We start from the raw sequence: 19,769 nt of genomic DNA, 5'->3' as shown, positions 1-19,769 counted from the left end.
TGGTTTTGAACTCTATATCCAGTCGTTTGCTTTCCTCCATTTCTGTCATTTGTGACTTGTTTCTTTGTCTCCGCATTTTTTATGCTTCCCTGTGTTGATAGAGTGGCTTTCTGTGCTAGGTGTCCTATAGGGGCCAGTGGCTTAGCCTCCCCAATTACCTGAGGTGGACACTCTTGGTGCACCCCTTTGTGGACTTTGTGGACAGTCTTGTTGTAGTTAAGCCTTGATTGTTGTAGGTATCACTGAGAGGAATTGACCTCCAGGCCAATTGACTATGAGAATCAGCTGTTTCTGCAGTGGGAGAACTTCTGTGCTGGAGACACCCTTATGGGGCAAGACTTGCTTCAGTGGGGATTTGGTGCTCACTGAGTCTGTCCTCTGAGTGTGTCCCTTATGGATCTGAGGAGTTGTAATCTGGATGGTCCCACTCTGACCACTGGGTACATTGGCTCTTGGATCTCTAAGGAGGTGCTAATTTAGCCTCTGCCTGAGGCTACCCAGCAGGAGCTATGGAGAGATCTGCAGATTCCTCTTCTTTGTTTGGGGTTTGGAGGTGCCCAGATGAGGCCCAGCTGTGAAGCAATGCAAGCTGCTGTGGGGCCTTGGGCCTTCTTTTGGAAGTTCTGGGTCTCTCTGACCCAGCTGCAGTTTGTTAGGTAATTTTCAGATTGCAAAGGGCCAGGCCTTTCATATGCAAAAGCCTCTGGGCACAGCTTGGGTGGGGCGGGGTCTCAGGGAATCAATAGGGCAGAGCAAACAGCTATGGCTGATCCTCAGTCCTACCCTAAGAGGCCCCTCGTCTCAGTGTCCTGGTAATCGCTGCAAGCACCTCTGAGAGAAAGCCACCCGCGAGTTCCCACCGATGCCAGACAGTCCAGTTTCTCCCAGTATGAGTCTGGGTCCCCAGAGACTCGCCCGGAACTGGAGTCCAGAGCAGTCGGGAGCTTGAGACTCCCTCCTGATTGAAAAAGACAACTGCGTCCTCAGTTGCCAGCCCTTTCCTCGCGTCTCCATACCTCTGCACTTTACTTCTGCACCTCCTCTGAGTCTCAGTGTGCTTTTCTCTTTCCTTCTAGTTGTAGAATTTCCACTCAGCCAGCCTTCTTGTGGTTCTGGATGATGTCTGTTTTGTCTTTTAGTTGTATTTTTAAAGTGGTTGTGCGAGGCAGCAATTTCCAGTGTTTACCTATGCTGCCATCTTGGTTTCTCATCTTTCCCTTTTAACCACTGGTCTTGGAGCACTGCCATCACTACCTAATGCTGCTTGGGAGGCATCTAGCACTCTAGCTACTCTCTCTTTACCAGGTCATTATGTGGCCTTCTAATTCCCATACCACTGACCTGCTGTTTCTCTTGCTATGTCTCCATGGTTGGAGTTAAAGGAATGAAGGGAGAAACAAAACTAACATTTCTGAGATAACAGACACTATATCAGTAATCTATATATATCAAACCCTAATATGCAAATAGACCAAACAGCGGAACACCGGAACAACCAAACAACCAGTCTTTATGACGTGTGCTGATCAGCAGGGGGTGCGCGAGGAACATGGCGGCCTTTGGCAGCAGGCGGCAAAGTGCGGAACATAGCGGGCGTCGGCCACGGTGGGATGGTGGAGCAGGTGATCAGGGGCACCAGACCAAGGTGGGGCACCTGTCACTGTCATCGGGGCAAGTCTCTGGTGGTTACTGAAAATTCATTGCTCCCACGTGCCATGGTCCTGCCCACCACTCACACTCGCTGCCAGCTCCCAGTGCTGGCCCCGATTGCTGGGCACCGTCGCGGTCACCGGGTGTGAGTGGCAGCTGCCAGCCCTGATCGTCCCTCAGGGCTTCTCCACCGCCCCCTGCTCCTGAGGGGCGATTGGGGCCAGCAGCCACCTCTTATACGTGCTGCCGGCAACAGCCCCACTCACACCTGAAGCCAGCGTGGGAGCAACTGCTCGCACCCAATGCCAGCACCCGGCATCGGGTGCTGCCATCCCTGATCACCCCTGAGGGCTTCTCCACCTCCCCCTGCTCCTGGGAGGTGATCAGTGCAGCAGGTGCCACTAGCACTCACTGCTGGCGCTGGTCCCAATCCCTCTGTGCTGTCAGTGCATGGGAGCTGCGGAGGCAGGAGCAGGCGCCACGGTGGGAGGGGCCGGGCAGGGGTGAGGAGGATGGGCCAAGACCCGCCCCTGTGCCCACCACAGGCTCATGGCCCACAGTTCCTTTCAGGGTGCATAAATTTGTGCACTGGACCTCTAGTTTTATGTAATCATGACATTGAATTGCCACAAAACTCCGAGAGATTAATTTTATCAATTATTTTCTTCATCATCCAGCTTTGGCAGTTAATAACATAGATGTGCCCAGTCTGGTTTCAGCTATACTCCCACCCAACACCACTGGATTGTTTTCAGGTAAATCCCAGGTAATATTTCACTGAACCATTTTATATACTTTCTTACATACCTATAAAAGATAAGGACTTTTTAAACACACCACAGTATCATTATAACACTAAAAAAAAAAACCCTAGCAGTAATACCTTAATGTTATGAAATGTCTAGTGTTCAAATTTACCTGGTTGACTCATCTTTAAAAACTACATTTGGTTTATTCAATTCAGAATTCAAACAAGGCATATTTGATAAGTGAGCTGTGAGCCATTTTACATAGAGAATAACTAAGGATCAGAGAAGATCATCATTGTTTTAAAAAACAATTCTCTATTGAATCAGACTGGATAGCAGATGTTGGGGATATAAAGATTAGGAAGACACTGGCCTCTGAGCTCAAGGAACTCAGTCTTGTGCTCCTGTAATGCTCTGTGAATATATCTATCACAGGACCTATCACATTATGTTATTAGTATGTAGTTACGTATCTGTCTTCCCAGATAAATGGCAAATTCCTGAAAGTCAGGGGTCATTTCATGGTCAAGATTGTATCCCTAATACCTAGCATAGTCCCTGGCATTTGAGAGGTATTTAACAATAGGGAAAGGAGTAATTTTGTCTGGCTAGGCAATGGAAACCAGTGAAGAGTTTCAAGCAGTGCAGTGGCATGGTCCGATTTGCACTATAGATAGGTTAACTCAGGTTGTAGGCATGACAGACTGGAGGCAGAGGAGACCATTGTGGAAAGAATGACTATGTTAGAGAAGATGAGAAAGCCAGACCAGGGCAATGGCAGTGCATATGGAGAGAAGACAGATTGGAGAGCTACTGAGGATGTAAATTTGGCAGGATTTGGCAATTTCTTAGATGTAGAGAATGAGAGAGAGTAAAGTGTTCCAGGTTTCTCGCTTGGGTTATGGTGGTGCCACCAATAGATTCAGAGTAAAGAGGAGAAGCAAGTTTGGGATTGAGAAGATGAGTTCCATTTTGGACATGCTAGGTTGTGTGTATGTGGTCTTCAGGAGGTACTATCCATCAGGATGTTTGAGACCAGAGCTCAGGCAAATGGTCATCAGTGAATATCTGGGAGTCACAACATGTAGTTGGAACTTGAAAACCTGCCAGTAGATGCTATCACTCTGGGAAAGGACATGAAGTGAAATAGGGAGTGGATTAAGGAGGGAACCCTGCCACTTACTAAGGGGTTGGAGAATGAGAAGCCCATGAGAAAAAGTGGAAAAGGAAGAGCCCGAAGATTGGAAGAAAATCAGGAGAGTGTGGTGCCACAGGCTGAGGCAGTGTGGAGAATGCTGTGGAGGAATGTGATTGAAGGTAGGACTAATTGGAGTGGAATAAAGTGGGACTTGGGCTGTGGAGGTAGGGACTGCCTACCAAGGTCTTTAGTAAGTAAAATTGGCAGACATTGAAAATGGTAGCTAACACTCATTGAGCGTTTATTATGTGCCAGGCACTATTTTCTCAGTGCTTTCATGAATTATCTTATGTAAATTCTCACAACCAACCTAGAGCAGTGGTCGGCAAACTGCAGCTCACGAGCCACATGCGGCTCTTTGGCCCCTTGAGTGTGGCTATTCCACAAAATACCGACTTCTGCGCATGGGCCATGAAGTTTCAATCGCACTGTACATGCGCGCCCGCACGTGGTATTTTGTGGAAGAGCCACACCCAAGGGGTCAAAGAGCCGCATGTGGCTCGAGAGCCGCAGTTTGCCGACCACTGACCTAGAGGATAGATAAATATTATTATCACCATTTTATGGATGAGGAAGCTCAGATACAAAAGAGGAAAAGCAATTTGCTGAGGATCACAAAGCTAGATTCAAGTGTCAGAGCCGAGATTCAAGCCCAGTTGGTTGGCTCTAACCCAGCCGTGGGCAAACTATGGCCCGCGGGCCGGATCCGGCCCGTTTGAAATGAATAAAACTAAAAAAAAAAAAGACCGTACCCTTTTACGTAATGATGTTTACTTTGAATTTATATTAGTTCACACAAACACTCCATCCATGCTTTTGTTCCTGCCCTCCGGTCCAGTTTAAGAACCCATTGTGGCCCTCGAGTCAAAAAGTTTGCCCACCCCTGCGTAACCCATTGTAACCTGTTTCACTGAATGCCGCTCTTATTGTTTTGCCTTGATTAGAGGTGGGGAGTAAGGCGGGGTCAGGATTAGGTTCAATTGTGAGTTATCATACATCCAAAATAACAGTGGATTAAACAGGATAGAAAATTATTTCTCTTTCATGTTAAACTCTGAAGAGCTTAAGATGTCCTATCATCTCCACAGTGTGACACTTGTCCTTGTGGTACAAGATAGAGCTCCAGCCATCACATATGTGCTCCAAGCAGCAAAATGCCAGGTGGAGGGAAGAGGAGAATAGACATTGGGGGCAACTAATAGTCTCTGCTGTAAGAGAAATTCTAGGACTGTGCTATGGGTGATTGCCTGAAGGATGGGGTCGCCACTAATTGAGGTAGAGAATACATGAAACCTATCAGACCTTTATTGTTTGTTTATCCAGCATCTTTCCCTTTGCTTGGTAACAAACCCTCTGTTTTTTGGGGAGTGTGGCTTCTCTCCTGTCCAGCCATGTAGTTCTAATGGGGGCTTTCAATTATAGTACCCCATCTCCCTAGCCACAGTGGATTTCTTTGGTTGATATGTGGACATGTGATCTAAATCAGAGCAATCAAAATCCTTCTCTTCAATTTTTTTCTAACTTAACTGGGAAGAATATTGTGTCCCACTTTTGCTGCACAGTTGGGAGATATGTGGCCTGGAACTGCTTCCTTCCACAGGAGAAAGCTTATTTGAGATAATGCAGTCACTATGCAGGATGAGCAGTATATTCCTATTGGTGTTCAAGTCTCTGGCCTTACTTGCTCTTGAGGCCCAACTATATCCTTGCCCTTCCTATGATTATGTAAGACTTCCAATAAATTTCCTCTTTTGCTCAAATTAAAGTTGTATTTCTGTTATTTGCAATAAATAAAGTCCTGATTAAAGCTGTGTTCTAAAAGTTAATTCTAGAATCAAAGTAGATAAGTTTAGTGTCTGAATGTGTGTGTGTTTGGTGGGTGGTAAGAGTAAATACCAAGCCAAAGCAGGGATACAATATATGAGACTTTTAATAGTCTACATGAGAAACTGAGATTCTGAACTAAGGCAATGTAAGTAGGTATTGTAACTCCTGGCTAGGCTTACCATGTGTCTTTTAGACCTTGAATCAGTTGCCCATATCTATAGGCTGGTCATTTTTACCTGGATGCAATGCAACTGGTCACTAGTCATTATGAGCATATTTTCATTTATGACCTTGGGCATGGTTTATAATAGCTGCTTAAAAACTCCTGTCTGCTGCCCAGCCGGCGTGGCTCAGTGGTTGAGCGTCGACCTATGAGCCAGGAGGTAATGGTTTGATTCCTGGTCAGGGCATATGCCTAGGTTGCAGGCTCGATCCCTGGTGTGGGGTGTGCAGGAAGCAGCCGATCTATGATTCTCTCTCACCATTGGTGTTTCTATCTCTCTGGCCCTCTCCCTTCCTCTCTGAAATCAATAAAAAAATATTTTTAAAAAACACACAAAAAATCTCCTGTCTGCTAATTCCAAAATCTAGGTTATTTTGTGGCCAGTCTTCATTGATTGTGTATTTTCTTTTGTATGGGTGACATTTTTGTTGTTGTTTCTGATATGTCCAGTCATTTTGAGTTGTCTCATGGACATTGTAGAGGACATGCTATAAAGATTCTGAATTCTATTATGTCCCTCTGAAAATTATAGATTTTTTTGTTTGTTTTAACAGGCAGTTAAACTTGACAGAATTCAAATTCCATATTCAGTCTGCCCTGTGGTAAGCAGCAGCTGAACTTTCTGTTTTATATGGGCTGCTTGGGGACTGGTCTCTGCATGTATAGTACAGAGGTTGGCCAGAGATTTGGACAGTTTATACACAGAATTTAGGGTTCCCCCTGTCAGGATCTCTCCATTCCAGGATTTCCCTCTACATGTTTCAGCAGCTGAAACCCTGAAATCTGTCCTTTGGTAAAGATTCAGTTTTACCCACCCATCACATCATTGATTGGGGTTTGCCTTAAAAATGGGACTCTCACCTAGTTCTAATTCTGTTTTTTCATGTAGGTTCTCTTCCAGTTTCTGCCTGCTTCGGGTTGTTTGTTAATACTTTCAGGTAGTTTTTAAAAAATATTTTTTTACAGAATATATTGTTGCTATATTTGAAGTAAAGTCAGTTTGATAGAAGCTACTTGGTCATTTACTGGAATCCAGAACCTGTCTATTCCCTATTATGTAACCTGTGGCCATTGTAGCAAGAATGTTCTAGTAAGGGTAGTAAGAAAATTTACCCAGCATCTGGACATCAGCTCCCGATGATGTGGCTTGAGGAAGGCAGTTTTTATAAACAGATAAGTTAAATGTATTGTACTTTCAGGATGACAAGTTTGTGGATATGAGAAGCTTAATAATCCCCCACTTGGGCTTTCCCATAAGCTGAAATAACTTCACTCTGGGACAGGCAGAATTTTGCTGCAACCAACCTGAGTGCCTCTTCTCATGAGGAGCTTCACTGTAATATCCCTCATCCTGTCATCTCTTGGTCACCTCTGCTTTTTTTAAAGAAAAGACATTATTTGTGTTCATTACAGCAAACTGTAATTTCTATACAATTTATAGATTAGAATGACAGGCCAAGACCCCTACCAGTCTTCTTCCTGACCTAGTATCTGGGATGGACAGGACTGGATAAATTGAAAAGCTTTTTAGCAGGTTGAATTGTCAGGGATTAGTGACACATATGGGAGGGGCAGATTAGAGAGAGGGTAGAGTTAAGGATGACTTCCAAGTTTCTGTCTCGGGCATCTGGAAGGATGATCAGTACAGGATAGAGAACATAAGAAAGAGCAAGTTTAAGGGAGAACATGAATTCAGCTGTGGCCATGTTTGGGTACCTGTGGGACAGCCAGTCAGTTCATATGAATCTGAATGACTGGAGAAAGATCTTGGATGGAGATCTATACCAAGGAATCACCGTAGATAAGTGATAGATGAGGTGTAGATGATATAACCAGATAGCATGTCAGCAAAAGTTTGCTGTCACCAATATAATGCCAACAGGAGTCCCCAGTCTGGGATACAGTAAAAGGAGAAAATTCATTCAGGTAAACAGTTTGCAAATGGGGGGAAACAAAAGTTCTCTCCCCTGAGATAAAGGGGAGGCCCACTTATATAGAGAAGTGCCCACCATGGTTTCTGATTGGTACATTTTTATGCAAATGATAAATCCAAATTTGCAGTTTGGTTGGTTCAAATAGTACTGTCCTTATTGGTCAGAGTTGTGTGTCCTGGTTGGTTGTTGTGGAGCTACTCTTATTGGTCAGTAAAGACACAAATGAGGATATAGTCATGCATTTCTCTATTGGACAAGGCAGACCTCAGCCTATTGGCAAAATACAATTTCAGGAACCCCTTATAAGGGTTGGCTCAACTGGAAGTCAGTGCAGGAGGTTTGGCCACTGGTCTGTGGCTTTCCCCTGATATGCAGTGTGTGTGAGAGGCCTCTGTCAGCAATGGCTATTAGACTCTAGTTATGAATTTGTGCCCAGTTAACCATGAGGAGTCCTTCTTAGCAGATATATTCCTTCTCGAAGTTCAAAGTGTACAGAGTAAGAATAGAACTGATAACAAAGCCCAGTAGTTAAGGGGAGAGCATAAGAAATGAGTCACTTAGAATATTGAGAAACAGCCAGAAAAGTGAAAGACAAACCAGGAAAGTTGGTATACAGAAGCCACCAAAGGAGAGTAAGCAAAGTAAGCATTGAAAAGCATGCATTGGATTTAACAACTAAGAGGTTTTTACCTCAGAGATTGTAATTTCAATGGAATAGCAAGGAGTGTTGCCAGATTTAGTGGTTTGATATGTACATGGTGTGATAGACTTTAACATGTGGCTCCTATTAACCATTCCTCCCAGTAATCATGTCTTATGTAGTCCCCATTCTTGAATATGGTGGGCCCTGTAAATAAGTTTAACTTATAGAATGCAGGGAAGTGAAGTCAAGTTACCTTGGAACTTTTGCCTTGTTTTTTTTGGAGTCCTGAGCAATCATGTAAAAAAATCCGATCACCCTGCTAGAGAGACCACATGGAGAGATCATGAGATGACATGGAAAGAGAGAGCAGCCTAGCTACACCCACTGTTCTAGACATCCCCACTAAGGTCCCAGACATGAAGGAAACCATCTTTGACCCTCCAGATCAGCCTAGAGCAGTGGTCAGCAAACTCATTAGTCAACAGAGCCAAATATCAACAGTACAACGATTGAAATTTCTTTTGAGAGCCAAATTTTTAAAACTTAAACTATATAGGTAGGTACATTGTTATTAACTTAATTAGGGTACTCCTAAGGCTTAGGAAGAGCCACATTAAAGGGGCCAAAGAGCCGCATGTGGCTCGCGAGCCGCAGTTTGGCAACCACGAGCCTAGAGTGACTAGTAGATGCCACATGGGACAAAAGAATAGTCCAGAGAGCCTTGCCCAAATTTTTCACCAATGTAGTCATGAATATAATAAAATGATTATTGTTGTCAGCCCCAAGTTTTGGGCTAGTTTATTACATAGCAATAATAACTGGAACATTGGGCATTGAAGTAATAGAGACTGTAAATGTATGTTACACTTCCAATAAGCTTGGAAAGGGAAAGATCAGATGGTAGCTGGAAGGTCTCATAAGATTGAAGGAGGGTTTCTTTAAAGATGGTAGAGACTTGAGAATGTTTATATGCTAATGAGGAAGAGCTATGAGAAAGAGAAGGTTGAAGATGCAGAAGAAAGAGGAGATGGCTTGCCCAGCTGGCATGGCTCAGTGGTTGAGTGAACCTATGAATCAGGAGGTCAGGGTTCGATTCCCAGTCAGGGCACATGCCTGGGTTGTGGGCTCAATCCCCAGTTGGGGGCATGCAGGAGGCAGCCGATCAATGATTTTCTGTCATCATTGATGTTTTTATCTCTCTCTCCCTCTCCCTTTCTGAAATCAATAAAAATTTATTAAAAAGGAAGGAAGGGAGAGAGGGAGATGGCTGATGTGTGAAGTCTCTGAGAAGGAAAGGGATGAGATCCAGAACTTCAGTGGAGGGTCTGATCATGGACACAAGGGTACTGGGATACTTCAACCTCTAAAGTTTCATCCCTCCCTGGATCTTTAAAAATGTCAGGCTTTCCCATGTAGTAGGCTTATGGGAATATATGAAGGTTAGTTGGGCACTAATGGATCTCCCAAGAATTGGTTGAGGCACTTTCCCTGTCTTATTCATTTAACCCAGACCAGAAAGCAACAGGAATTCACAACCATAGTTTTTATTTTTCCTCTGTTAACTAGGAACTGATCCTGTCTACTGAGAATGTTGGGAGCTGGAATAGGTATCACATTTGAGGATAGTGATGAAGATTTAGAAGAGACGTGAAAAGTGAAAGCAGGAATTGAGTTTTGTAGGAGGATTTCCAGGCAGTATTATAGGTTGAAAACCACAGAAATTGGATAGCACTAATTATCATACCTATGGTATGCTCTTTATTAAGGCTTAGAAGCCATGGCATAAGATAGAGAAGACAATCTTTGTGTTAGATAAGACAAGAGTTTGGGCAGTTCTTATTAAATTCTGTTATTGCTAAATGTTAAAATATAGCAACCAGATGCAGCTTGCTATATTTGCCTTGTTTGTCTCATATGTAAATGTGTCAGCTATGGGAAATTCAAATTCAATCTTTGAATTTGAATGTGTATGTAAGCAATTACTAAAACCTCCCTTAAGGGAGACAGAGCTCTGGATGTGAATTCCCAAACTAGTTCAAGTAAATAAAACTATGTAACAATAACCACTTCTCATTCTTGATTAGAAGGCTCCAAGCAGCGGCTCCCTTGATTTTGGTAACTAATCTGGCAAACTCATATGGGACTCTCCTAAAAGGACTTTCTGCCTGGCATGGACCCTTGGTGAAACAGTCAGTGGCAGCAACTTCCTTGTGGGCTTGCTTGTCTGCTTCTCCACTAGAGGGAGGATCTGTTCTATAGGAAACTCCAGGTTGGTGTTGACCACTGGAATGGCTGCTTGGGCCACTTGACAGAAGTGTGGTGGCCACCTGAACCTGTTTTATTGAGCACTTCAGAAAGGAGATGAGTCAGGCTCTGTAGTCACTTTAATTAGGTTGATCAGGCAGGAAGTGTCTTTGGGAAGCTAGATTCAGGGCCTGACCTAGGTTTAATGCTGGCAGGTTGAGGAACACCTATAGGGCAACCCAAGACATCCTCAGGTGACAGTCTCTGCATGTACAGTGCGATTGAAACTACGTGGCCCATGCGCAGAAGTTGGTATTTTCTGGAAGAGCCACACTCAAGGGGCCAAAGAGCCGCATGTGGCTCGCGAGCCGCAGTTTGCCCACCACTGTCTTCGGGGAAAGGCTTTGAGAGATTCTCTTAGTAAGTTTGGTTACACTGAGACAGGCTGAGCCTCTCTGAAATGGATGGACTTAGTCATCCCATTCCCTTTTCCTCTGACCTCACCCGACTGGTTTCTCTCAGTGGCGCGCTTTGTGGGCAATTAGGGGTGCCTCCCTAACATCCCACTTCTGTTCTGTCCCTGCAGTCTTCACCTGACACTCTGCCCTTAGTTGGAGTGCTCTCCTATTTCCAATTAGCCTTCCAGCCAGCCCCTTTTAGTGGGCCAGATTTTCAAATCTTCTTATCCCATTGACACTACAGATCATCTTGTTGCCTCAAGCTGTCTTGTCTGTCTGGGAGTCACTTGATTCTTTCCATTTCTCCTAGCTTCCCAGTTTCTGACCTTGGACAGGGAACTCCCCTTTGTCTCACAGGGCATTCCTGTTTTTGTTCCCAGTCCTACATCCCTGCGGCGAGTCACCCCCTTTAAATTTTACATGGCAATACAATTTCTGTAGTTTAGCTCTGAGTGAGCTTTCCACCTATGGTTCAGTGACCTCTGGCCAGTGGTTGTCTCTCCAGGTTCTGTTTGGACTGATTATTCCAGGGATGAATCTGCAGTGTTCACCTCTGGCCAGGCATAACTGACCAGCAGAGCTTTCATTTTACAATGAGAAAATTAGGCAATTGATTACTGGAACTGTATCTGTTATTTGTTGAGTCTTCATCTCAACCTGGCCATGGAATTTTGTTAACTTTATTTTTTTTTATTTTTTTTTAAAATATATTTTATTGATTTTTCACAGAGAGGAATGGAGAGGGATAGAGAGTTAGAAACATCGATGAGAGAGAAACATCGATCAGCTGCCTCCTGCACACTCCCTACTGGGTATGTGCCCGCAACCAAGGTACATGTCCTTGACCGGAATCGAACCTGGGACCCTCGAGTCCGCAGGCCAATGCTCTATCCACTAAGCCAAACCGGCCAGGGCAGAATTTTGTTAACTTTAAACTGGTTTTCAATTTGGCCTAGAGCTAGCAAATTAAATCTGAAAGTGTTCTATGTTTGGTTATGAGTGAGATATGTTGTTTGGTGATAATATTTGTTTTAAATGATTTAACTATAGCAGCCAAAGTTCAGTTCCCAGTCAGAGCTTGTCCTATTGATACCAAAAAATGTGGATGTTGTTTGAGTATGAGTTCTTGTCTTGCAAAAATTGGAGAATGAAGCTGCGGACAAAAATAATGAATGGGAGCAAAGTTTATTGGGAGAAGCCAGTCCTATAAAAGGTGTAGCTGGGGTTCCAAGAGCAGGCCAATGTCTGGATCTTCCTTTCCATGTTACAGTCGGGAGTGGTTTAGTATCAAAGCTAATTAAAGTCTAGTGGTCTATGTGTGGAGGCCTACATGGCCATAAACCATATGGACGCAGGGATGTGCTCCCACATCACAGGAATGAATGTCAGGAACCCCTTGAATGTCAGGGAGAAGAGAGAGAGCGAGAGGAAGTGTGCGCTTTTTATTTAGGGGGTAGGTAGTCTTGCTCGCTCCTAATTGGTCTTTTCAAAGAATTCTGCCTTAGCAATATCCTTTGGATTGGTTTATATGCCTTACTGCCTTGTGATTGGTTATCTGCATGCTGCCTGTCTTAGCAATATCCATACATTTTAAAGTTCATGCCTCTCTCGTGAGTGCCCTTCCTTCCCCATCCAGTTGGGGTGCCTTAATAACTTCACCTAGTTGGGTTCTGGGTTCTACTTCCTTTCCCATGGTCCCACCCCTATCTACCTAGCTTCCTTCTGTCTCCTTACCATGACTTGTTTGCTGCAGCTACCCTGAAGGGGAAGAAGCCCTCTCCTTTTTGCAAGTTTGCCCCCATTTGAGTATCAAGCACGGGTAAAATGGCATCTGAGGCTTCTTCCGCTTCCCCATCTTCTTTGTCTCCTGGCAGCAGCCCTATTGTGCTCAGGCTCTGTCCCAGTGCCATCCTCCTCTAGGAAAATCTGCCACCTTAAATTCAGGCTTTCTGAAGCCACTCTTCTTGCCTTCTGAGCTTTTCAATTTTATGTGCACACCCACTTTCCATTTTCTGTTGTGTGTGTTTGTCAGGTCTCATGGAGACAATGTGTTATAGTCATAATTAGCTGGTTTATTAATATTAATAACAGGAAGGGAGCAAAGGGGAAGTCAGACATTGTAAGCATGGTTACCTGGGAACCATAAGCCTGTTTGTTTCACGGGGAAGCCACAGCTTCACACCCCAGGGAATCACAGCATTGTTCCTCCAAGGGGATTAATACCCCTCCCAACCCCCCTCTAGTACTGGTTTGTCTGGGGAGCAGGGGGAGATGAGGACATGTGCAGTAAAGTTGGGGTGTCCCAGGTTTAGGCTAGGCCAGTGGTCGGCAAACTGCAGCTCACGAGCCACATGCGGCTCTTTGGCCCCTTGAGTGTGGCTCTTCCACAAAATACCACGTGAGGGCGCGCACGTACAGTGCGATCCAAACTTCATGGCCCATGCGCAGAAGTCGATATTTTGTGGAAGAGCCACACTCAAGGGGTCAAAGAGCCGAATGTGGCTCGCGAGCCGCCGTTTGCCGACCACTGGGCTAGGGGGTTCACTTCATTGAAGCATGCAAAATATTGGAAAGAAAATCTCCAGACAAAGAGTTCCCTCTCTCTTGTTCTCCCTCTTGCTCGCTTGTTCACTCTGGTTCTCTCTTGCTCCGTGACCCGCACTCACCCATGTGTTCACCTGTTCTATCTCCATAGCCATGTGGCCTTAAACAGCTACATGGCCCATGGCCATGCGGAACCCACATGCAATGGACTGCAGCTGGGAACAGAAGCTAAGTTATCTGCATGCTGTACTATACTATACTTTAATATAGAGTAGAAACTGTGGGCAGTGGCCTTAATTCTGGGCCTGCTGAAAACAAGATTGGACTTTTTCCATGGCAAGATGGACATGGATGGGATCTTGAAGGGAACCCCCTTAATTTTATGTCATCAATAAAGCTTTCCACAAAGCCCCATCCTCTCATGGGAGCCTCAGAAAATTCTTATCCTTGCAGCACCCCAAAAGCTCCCCTGCATGGATAACAAATGGAATGCATTCCATGATTGATTATATATTTCACATGGCGTTTAAAACTTCTTGCAGCATATAAAACTTTGGTCATCTGAACAAAATCTTAAATTAGTAAGTAGGCTAACCCAAATGCTTTTCAGAATCACATGATTTGAGCTGGTTGAGTTTGGTTTAATTAAATAGACATATCTTTAAAATAATCAGCATTAAATAATACTTTTATTCTACCTGAGTTTAATTGTTAAATAAGTTCATGTTATCTTTGTTACAAAATTTGTCAGCAAGAAAAATAACTTGGTATGCTAAAATTTTCATAAGTAATCTAAACTTGTTAGGAGCAAGTAAATTAAGTAAATGTAAATGGGATGAAAAGTTTCTTTTAGGTTAACTCCAGCAATAATTGTATTTAAGAGGTTTTATAAATTTCTTTGGTAACTTGAAACTTTAAAGATTTGCTATCCATCCATAGCCAGTATTGCTCAGTGGATAGAGCATTGGTCTGTGGACTGAAGGTTCCCGGGCTCTGTTCTGGTCAAGGGCACATGCCGGGGTTGTGGGCTCGATCCCCAGTGGGGGTCATATGGGAGGTAGCCAGCCAATCAATGATTTTCTCATCATTAATGTTTCTATTTCTCTCTCCCTCTCCCTCCTTCTCTAAAATCAATAAAAATATATTTTAGAAAATGAATTTTAAAAATAAAGATTTGCTAGCTAAATGAAATAATGGATATTCATCGAGTATCTAGACCATTCCCAAATAAGATAAAATAATGAAATATTAATTACTGAACATAGGTTTACCTACTTTCTGTGTATTAGAGAGAAACTAGAGATATTTGAGTCCATTAGTAAACATGTCTTGTACCACCACATTAACAATTGTGTTATGTGGAAATATATTTTTAGAAATTATTCAATGTGTTTGGAAGGTATCAAGCTAAAGAATACTAACTGCTTACCTTTTAGTTGTCACTAGAAATTAAGGTTCGTAAGAGTTAAGATTTCTAATTAAGAGAGAACCAAGATGGCGGCATAGCCTGTACTTGCTGCCTCCCACAACCACATCAAAATTACAACTAAAATACACAACAACTACCATCCAGAACCGCAGGAAACCTGGCTGAATGGAAGTACTACAACTAGAGAAGTAAAGAAGAAAGCACACTGAGACTGGTAGGAGGTGCAGAGGCGTGGAATGGGCTGGTCTGGCACCCAGATGTGCTGCTTTTTTAATTTGGAGGGAGGTCGCCTCTGCAGAGGCTGCCCGGAGGAGCTAGGGGTCCCAGCCCCACACCAGACCCCCAGACCAGGGTCCCAAAGCTGGGGAAAGAATTCCCTATGGGCAATACGAACTACAGACTGTAAAAACCAGTGTGGATTGGGGCTGAGTGACACACAGGCTGCTAGAGACCCACCTGCTCCTCTTAAAAGGCCAGCACCTTGAACTGATTTAGGACTACCTGCACTCCTCAGCAGGAAGTAATTTTAGAAGAGACTTTTGGCACTTATCCTTTAATATTAAGAAGGATCAAATCTCCCACGGAGGAATGAGACAGGTTGTCCCTCTCAAGTGGATGGGAATGTTCTTCAATTATTTTTTAAATATATTTTTATTGATTTCAGAGAGGAAGTTAGAGGTAGAGAGAGAAAAAAAATATCAAGATGAGAGGGAATCATTGATTGGCTGCCCCTTGCACGCCCCCTACTGAGGATCCAGTCCACAACCGGGGCATGTGACCTCAACTGGAATCTAACCTGGGACCCTTCAGTCCACAGGCCGACGCTCTATCCACTGAGCAAAACCAGCCAGGGCTTCAGTTATTTTTTTAAGCCTCTCCTAGATATGGTTAAAGTTTCTCTTCAGACACTCCCCAAAGAGCTCCATTCTGCATTTCTGCTGGTTGGTAGCAGCCCACCACAGGAACCTGGAAAGCAAAGAGCTAGACTCTGCACTTGCACGGTAGATACCAGCCCATGGCAGGAACCTGGAAAGCCAAGAAATCTCTGCACTTGCATGAAGAACCCAGCCCTGTATAAGCCAGACACCAGCAGCAGTTCAGAGAGCCATATTCTTCATTAGTGTGTGCTTCCTTGATGCATCAAGCTTCCTCCCTTTCTCTGTTCCCTCTACCTTGTTTTCAGTAAACCTCTTCTTGAAACTGTTTTGCTTTCTTTCTTGATGCATGTCTTTAAGTGAGGTGGGGCAAGAACCCCTTTACCAGTGACAACACTTGAAACTTGTTTTGCCTCAATTTAGAGCTGGGTACTAGATTTGATTAGCAAATAGACTTGACTTATTCCAACTGGTTTTTCCATACCTGTCTCATGGCTAAAGGAATTTTTAAATGAAAACTTCAGGTCTCTGGTTTTGTCTGTCTGTGTGTGTTTGTCTACCTCCAGAGGAAATTATTAAAATTGTGGGTTTTTTTTTCATAAAAAGAGCTGTGTTTATTTGACTTAAAGAAATTAAGCACTTACATAAATTAAGAAATATAGCCCTAGCAAGTTTGGCTCAGTGGATAGAGCGTGGGCCCGTGGACTGAAGGGTCCCAGGTTCAATTCCGGTCAAGGGCACATACCTCAGTTTCAGGCTCAATCCCTGGCTCTGGTCAGGGCTCATGCAGGAGGTAGCCAATCAATGTGTCTTTTTCACATCGATGTTCCTCTTTCTGTGTCTCTCCCCCTCCCTTCCACTCTCTAAAAATCAATGGAAAAATATCCTCAGGTGAGGATTAACAAAACAAAACAAACAAAAAGAAATATAACAAATGTTTTTTCAGGATCACATGGTCTAGGAAATTAGTTAATGTGAAAACTGATTTAAGTTTCTCAGGTTTTAACTCAGTTAACAAAAATAAGTTCATGACTATCTTTTTTTTAAATATATTTTATTGGTTTTTTACAGAGAGGAAGGGAGAGGGATAGAGAGTTAGAAACATCGATGAGAGAGAAACATCGATCAGCTGCCTCCTGCACACTCCCCACTGGGGATGTGCCTGCAACCAAGGTGCATGCCCTTGATCGGAATTGAACCTGGGATCCTTTAGTCCACAGGCCGGCGCTCTATCCACTGAGCAAAACCGGTTAGGGCTACTTTGGCTTTTCAATACAGAAAAACTAAAGATGTTTGGGTCTGCTAACAAAAATGTGTTATGCTATATTAAGGAAATGCATGCTTCTAAAATTATAAAATATATTTGCCAATCAAAGAAACTATATTTCTAGAGGTTATAAAATGATTCATAAATTTGATTTTGGGTTGTTACTAAAATTAAAGTTTAAGCTTTAACAACTATTTGACTTTCTGTGTTTGTCTGCAAAATCTTTGGTTGTCACTTTGGTTAAGTGAATAACTGGTACTGCTTTCTGAGAACTGAACAATTATTTCAAGGAAAGATCTTGATCAAAAGAGGGAAAATATAAGCAGTAATATAACTGGAGCCACTTTAAAATGGAACTGGTGCTGCCATACCAGAGGAACTGCTTTACACATAATGTTAAAAAGAGGGCAAAATAACCTTTGGATTTGGCCTAAGCAAACTCAATATAGAATACTATTTCTATCTTTGCTGAAACACCCCAATCAAGGCCTATATCTCAATTATACAGAAGGGGAAAAGAGGAATAAGACTTACGTTGCTGAAGTAGTTTAAATCATGGGGGCAATTTTGGGGTTGGCAAGAGGAACTCAGTAAAATTGGCCCTCCCCAATATAACTTGGTTTTTCCCATTCCTAGGATCTCTCACAGCTATAATCTTACATGTGATTTTTGGCATCCAGTGAGGAAAGGTAACTGAAAACTTAAATAAATATGCTAATCTGATTTTGCCCACACTAAGCTACACTCATTAATCTAGGAAACTGGGTATATTTAAAAACCTGGAAATCAGGATCCCTGCAAGATCAACTGAACCCAATATATACAGGTCCTCATTTGGTGTTATTAGCAAACTCATTCTTCTTTTAAACTACAAGATATAGCTTCCTGGATACAAAACTCTCAAGTGAAGCCTGCTGTATCATCCAGTGAGACCAAGGAACCAAATTTACAGTACTGTGAACCTCTGTCTGACCTCAAGATGCTATATCACTTCTGTTTTCAGGAATCTCAGAATCTAGGTCAGGGGTGGGTAACCTTTTTCTGCCAAAGGCCATTTGGATATTTATAACATTCCTGGGCCATACAAAATTATCAAATAAAAATTAGCCTGCTATATTTGGTCAAACATTAACTTCCCCCTAATGCCTTGGCAGGGCCAGTCCAAATGATTTCATGGGCCTTATCCAAGGGCTGGACATTCCCCACTTCTGAACCAGGGGATCCCAAGACTTTAAGCCAGACAGCCAGATAATTTCACTCCTCTAACTCAAAGATGTATGCTGTCCATGTTCAGCAGGAAGCAGTTACAGAAGTATGCCCCTCATCCTCATTCCCTCAAGAATGAGGACTGAAAAATCTCAGGTGGAATTAGAGAGGACAGGAGTCTTGGCAGTTCTTATTAAATGCTATTCTTGCCAAATGTTAAAATGTACTATTTTGCAGATGCAGTTGTAATCAGATGAGTTTGACCAGAACCCAACTTAAGTTTAGCCAACTGCAAAGAAGAAATCAACATGTAGTTAACCAAATAGTGCATATAAGCAATGGCTGAACCTTCCTTTGGGGAGACAACACTTTGGATGTTAATACCCTGTCTCCTTTACTGGTTGCAAGTAAATAAAACCACCTAATGATAACCATGACTCGTTCTTTAATAGAACACCCCAAACTGTGAACTCCTCGAATTCAGTAACACTTGAGTGGATTCAGAACTGATATCTTGGGGACGAGGTTTGATGAGAATATTGCTCAGAGAGGTTGAAGTGATTAATTAGAAGATATAGACTAAATAGGAAGCCGTGCTGGGAGAAAAATGGAAGGATCAAGGAGGTCTTGATAAGGTTGAAGTGTTGGTGCAGTGAGAATAAGAGAATGGGCTGGAGAGACAGTAGTAGACTAAAGTTTAGTGTTTCAAGCGTAAAGAGTTATAGGTGACCACTAAGTTCAAGGTGTGACCATGAAAGAAGGTCATTGGAGATAAGATGATCAAGGGAATAAGAGGCCGGTTGTTGGATGAATAAAAATGTGGAACTTGAAGTCACGTAAAATAATGAAAAAACTTGGGATGGAGAAGAGGAGATTAATTGAGGTGCCATATTCCACAATGAATACGAGGCAGTGAATAGGAGTCAGTAACTGACACAGGAAAAAGGCTGTGATATTTATAACATTCCTGCGCCATGCAAAGTTATCAAATTACCCAGATGTGGCCAACTCCAGCCCATAGCCCTCACCGGGACCTGCCCAGGTGTGGCCCATCACACCCCAGATCCCTCATCAGCACCTGCCCAGGTATGGCCCACCACATCCCATAGCCCTCAGCTACACCTGCCCAGGTGTGACCCACCACATCCCATAGCCCTCACCTACACCTGCCCAGGTGTGGCCCATCCCATCTCAGAGCCCTCACTGGAACCTGCCCAGCATTTGTGATGACTATTAATAAATCACAAGGACAAACGCTAGACAAAGTAGGCATATTCCTACCTGAACACGTTTTTGCACATGGTCAGTTATATGTTGCTTTCTCTTGAGTTTGAAGAGCATGTGATGTTAGAGTTAAAGTTCTAAGTACTTCACCACAAGGGAAATTAATTAGTCAAGCACTCTGAAAGTGTTTTCACTCTTAATGTGGTATACATGGAGATATTAGAATAAGTTTAATCACTTTATCAGTCATTGTTTGCATCACTGTTGTTTTTATATCATGTTTTTGTTGTTTCATATA

This window comes from Myotis brandtii, unplaced genomic scaffold, assembly GCF_000412655.1.
Source record: "Myotis brandtii unplaced genomic scaffold, ASM41265v1 scaffold1739, whole genome shotgun sequence".
Lineage (NCBI taxonomy): Eukaryota > Metazoa > Chordata > Mammalia > Chiroptera > Vespertilionidae > Myotis > Myotis brandtii.
The sequence above is the reverse complement of the archived record's forward strand: the minus strand, read 5'-3'. Positions refer to the sequence as shown.